Source organism: Schistocerca americana, chromosome 3 (genome assembly GCF_021461395.2).
Source record: "Schistocerca americana isolate TAMUIC-IGC-003095 chromosome 3, iqSchAmer2.1, whole genome shotgun sequence".
In the NCBI taxonomy this organism is placed as follows: Eukaryota; Metazoa; Arthropoda; class Insecta; order Orthoptera; family Acrididae; genus Schistocerca; species Schistocerca americana.
The window spans coordinates 590,955,418-590,960,417 of record NC_060121.1 but is presented as its reverse complement, the minus strand read 5'-3'; the positions used below and the strand labels follow the sequence as shown (position 1 = coordinate 590,960,417).

The 5,000-nt window shown below is 53.8% G+C and overlaps 1 non-coding gene across 1 annotated transcript in view; it reads left to right on the top strand.

The window, feature by feature from the left end:
- The first annotated feature begins 4,188 nt into the window (after nt 1–4,188).
- LOC124608865 overlaps nt 4,189–5,000 on the top strand; it is a 1,910-nt gene continuing 1,098 nt past the window's right edge. The window contains exon 1 of the ribosomal RNA XR_006979421.1: nt 4,189–5,000. This exon is cut by the window's right edge and continues 1,098 nt beyond it. This is a non-coding gene — a ribosomal RNA (small subunit ribosomal RNA).

The following is a 5,000-nucleotide window of genomic DNA, read 5'->3' as shown; positions in this document are numbered from 1 at the left end:
TCGCGTTGCTCTCTGTACGAATGCAGATGCTCAGCGGCAGCTAGGAGGCGCTCCATCCATGTCGGTACCGGTGAGCGTTGCACTCGCAGTCGCAAAAACGTACGGCAAGTATATTACTCGGAAGAGTCAATGACAGTCCAAGCCCCCCTGCGTGGGAAGAGTCTTCCTAGGCCATGACCCACCGGAAGGGCGCAGCGTCCCCCACCCCAGACATGTGACGTCACACTATCGGTATTGACGACTAGACTGATTCCTTATAATCATTTGCCATACACCGGTGGAAGCTGCCGAGACGAGTAACTACATAGCGGGCTCGCCGTGTCACTAATGTACAGAGATACAATAGTTTCGACTGGAACCGGATTAAACGTATACACGGCGCTGATTAGTAATAGATAGAGCCATCAGAATACAGATAATGTATACAACTGTCCGTATACATGCTGAAAGACTCTGCTCACAATCACACGTCAGCCAGACACTCTTATCACGCACTACTCTCTGCCTGTAACAGGCACACAGACAATATGTAAGCACCAGCATGGAACAACACCCAGTGCATCCTCTCTGCCACATTAGACAATCCACACTATCATAACCAGACCGGGAGGTCCACTCGGAAAACAGAATATCCCACCCTTCCGACAACCACCATTGCTCAGCTAAGCCACCAACACCCACACATGTCATACACAGGGGTGCACCCAACATCACAATACTGCCTCCTGTCACACCACAAAAACAATGGCAGGAATGAAAGACACAGGTCTGCCACAAGCATGGAATCAGAGCGCCGCCTGTCATGAGCCAAAGGTGCACCCTGACGTGCCAAATCAGATGATGCCGCAGTCATTTACTTACGATAATCACAATCAACAAACCGGCCCCCCCCCCCCCAAAACACCTTTCCTTACAACAATGTGTACCTTAACCTAACCCGTATTGTGCCTTAACCTAACCCGTATTGTGCCTTAACCTAACCCGTATTGTGCCTTAACCTAACCCGTATTGTGCCTTAACCTAACCCGTATTGTGCCTTAACCTAACCCGTATTGTGCCTTAACCTAACCCGTATTGTGCCTTAACCTAACCCGTATTGTGCCTTAACCTAACCCGTATTGTGCCTTAACCTAACCCGTATTGTGCCTTAACCTAACCCGTATTGTGCCTTAACCTAACCCGTATTGTGCCTTAACCTAACCCGTGTTGTGCCTTAACCTAACCCGTGTTGTGCCTTAACCTAACCCGTGTTGTGCCTTAACCTAACCCGTATTGTGCCTTAACCTAACCCGTGTTGTGCCTTAACCTAACCCGTGTTGTACCTTAACCTAACCCGTGTTGTACCTTAACCTAACCCGTGTTGTACCTTAACCTAACCCGTGTTGTACCTTAACCTAACCCGTGTTGTACCTTAACCTAACCCGTGTTGTACCTTAACCTAACCCGTGTTGTACCTTAACCTAACCCGTGTTGTACCTTAACCTAACCCGTGTTGTACCTTAACCTAACCCGTGTTGTACCTTAACCTAACCCGTGTTGTACCTTAACCTAACCCGTTTTGTGCCTTAACCTAACCTATGTTGCGCCTTAACCTAACCTATGTTGCGCCTTAACCTAACCTATGTTGCGCCTTAACCTAACCTATGTTGCGCCTTAACCTAACCCATATTGTACCTTAACCTAACCCATATTGTACCTTAACCTAACCCATATTGTACCTTAACCTAACCCATGTTGCGCCTTAACCTAACCCATGTTGCGCCTTAACCTAACCCATGTTGCGCCTTAACCTAACCCATGTTGCGCCTTAACCTAACCCATGTTGCGCCTTAACCTAACCCATGTTGCGCCTTAACCTAACCCATGTTGCGCCTTAACCTAACCCATGTTGCGCCTTAACCTAACCCATGTTGCGCCTTAACCTAACCCATGTTGCGCCTTAACCTAACCCATGTTGCGCCTTAACCTAACCCATGTTGCGCCTTAACCTAACCCATGTTGCGCCTTAACCTAACCCATGTTGCGCCTCAACCTAACCCATGTTGCGCCTCAACCTAACCTATGTTGCGCCTCAACCTAACCTATGTTGCGCCTCAACCCAACACACGTTGGGCCTCAACCCAACACACGTTGGGCCTTAACCCAACACACGTTGGGCCTTAACCCAACACACGTTGGGCCTTAACCCAACACACGTTGGGCCTTAACCCAACACACGTTGGGCCTTAACCCAACACACGTTGGGCCTTAACCCAACACACGTTGGGCCTTAACCCAACACACGTTGGGCCTTAACCCAACACACGTTGGGCCTTAACCCAACACACGTTGGGCCTTAACCCAACACACGTTGGGCCTTAACCCAACACACGTTGGGCCTTAACCCAACACACGTTGGGCCTTAACCCAACACACGTTGGGCCTTAACCCAACACACGTTGGGCCTTAACCCAACACACGTTGGGCCTTAACCCAACACACGTTGGGCCTTAACCTGCTCTGTAATTGTCATACGACGCGTTAAATTAGTGTAGTGTTGCCTAACTGCAACCCCCGCAATATAGTTTGCTACTCGCACTGCCCGGTCCCCAGAGTATCGCTTCATGTGAAACACCTTGCAGCTATACACTGTAATGCGGATGGCAGTAGGACGTACATGCTCAATGCCCTTCGCAGTTGTTCATTGGCATTCGCATGGCGAAGCACAGCCTACGTTGTGGTACGGCTTGTGTCAACTGTCCGCTGATGTTGTACGTCCAAATCACACACTGTACTGCACATTGGTCCTCATGTACTGAATGATACATCGTGGTACATGTGTGACCGTACCACGACTGCGCCAACAACGGCGAACCATACGGTCCAAATATTGTGCACTCAGCTACGTGTCGTCTCCCTATAAGAGCTGGATTGCAGTATGGTATGCCGTGGATGGCGATCAGCATGAGCCGTCTGTTGATGTAGTGGCGCGTGTTGTCAGACGTAGTCGTCTCCTCTCACACACCGTGATAGCATGGTGCACTGCGTTCCACATCTGCGACATGCGACAGAGGCCGGTTGACAGTCGTTCGCGCAATGGACATCGCATACGTACGGGGGCCACCTTCCACGTGTTCGCGAAGCGTGCACATGTTGTTGCGTGTATGTGGGCAGACATAGTGTGTCGTGACACCTGACACAGGCATGCAACAATCGTTGAATTTGCAAATGGCGATGGACGTCTACGTTTGCTGGTGACGTTACGCAAATGAACAACTGGTAAACCGTTGTGGTGCGGTTGTTCTCGCTAGAGGTGAATCAGTGATGGCGACGATCGGTTGAGCTACCAACCGGTTGTTTCAGCGATACCCACCATGCCCACGAACGTGAATGGCATGTGGGTGTGAAGCGATACGCGGCGGTGGCTGGGTGGGACCGTCCCCGGCCGGTGAGGGGGGGCCTCCCGGCGTGCTGGCCGCGCGGTGCGTGGGCGCACGCGCTACAGCCGGCTGGTGGGGGCGGCCAGTGGCAGGCGCGCCGGCCGACGGAGGCGGCAGGCGGCGCAGCTGCGCGCCGGCGCACCCTGCACGCGGCGCCGTGCGGCCAAAGTAGGTCCTCGCGGGCCCGGTGCGAAGCGCGGTGGACATCTGCAGTGTGCTGGTCCGATTGAGGACTGTGTGCGCTGAGGATGCGCCGCCGCCCGGCGCTCGGCGCCGCGACGCCGTCTGCTGCTCGGTCGCCTCTGCGGTTCTCGCAGGTGGATTGTATCGCAGCTGTGCGGACGTGTTGGCGCGTGCGCTGTGCTGGGAGAGTTCGCTTCGGCACCCAAGTGGGGCTTTTGTCCTTCTGTGGCGCTGGCGTTGGAGCTGCCGGCCACCGTAGGTGGCGCGTGTTGTCTCCCGCCGGCAATGCCACGACAGCACGCTCCCGGGCCTCTGTCGGCAGCGGCAAGCTCAGTTGGGAGCACGGGTGGTCGCACCTAAAGCGTCTACTCGCCAAACTCCGGGCGATTGCGCCACTCTCGAACCCGACCAAGTACTTAGGACGGCGCTGCGCGCCGCCGGGACCTGAGAGGGTTTCGAGGTGTATTGTGCAGGGGAGCTCAGCCTCCTCCTGTTTGCAGAATAATTGAGCGGACGCTTGCGTGTTCGCGCGGGCCCCCGGGACACACTCCCGGGCGGCCGGCTGCTCAGCTCTAGTTGACGCAGCTCCCTGGTTGATCCTGCCAGTAGTCATATGCTTGTCTCAAAGATTAAGCCATGCATGTCTCAGTACAAGCCGCATTAAGGTGAAACCGCGAATGGCTCATTAAATCAGTTATGGTTCCTTAGATCGTACCCACGTTACTTGGATAACTGTGGTAATTCTAGAGCTAATACATGCAAACAGAGTCCCGACCAGAGATGGAAGGGACGCTTTTATTAGATCAAAACCAATCGGTCGGCTCGTCCGGTCCGTTTGCCTTGGTGACTCTGAATAACTTTGGGCTGATCGCACGGTCCTCGTACCGGCGACGCATCTTTCAAATGTCTGCCTTATCAACTGTCGATGGTAGGTTCTGCGCCTACCATGGTTGTAACGGGTAACGGGGAATCAGGGTTCGATTCCGGAGAGGGAGCCTGAGAAACGGCTACCACATCCAAGGAAGGCAGCAGGCGCGCAAATTACCCACTCCCGGCACGGGGAGGTAGTGACGAAAAATAACGATACGGGACTCATCCGAGGCCCCGTAATCGGAATGAGTACACTTTAAATCCTTTAACGAGTATCTATTGGAGGGCAAGTCTGGTGCCAGCAGCCGCGGTAATTCCAGCTCCAATAGCGTATATTAAAGTTGTTGCGGTTAAAAAGCTCGTAGTTGGATTTGTGTCCCACGCTGTTGGTTCACCGCCCGTCGGTGTTTAACTGGCATGTATCGTGGGACGTCCTGCCGGTGGGGCGAGCTGAAGGCGTGCGACGCGCCTCGTGCGTGCTCGTGCGTCCCGAGGCGGACCCCGTTGCAATCCTACCAGGGTGCTCTT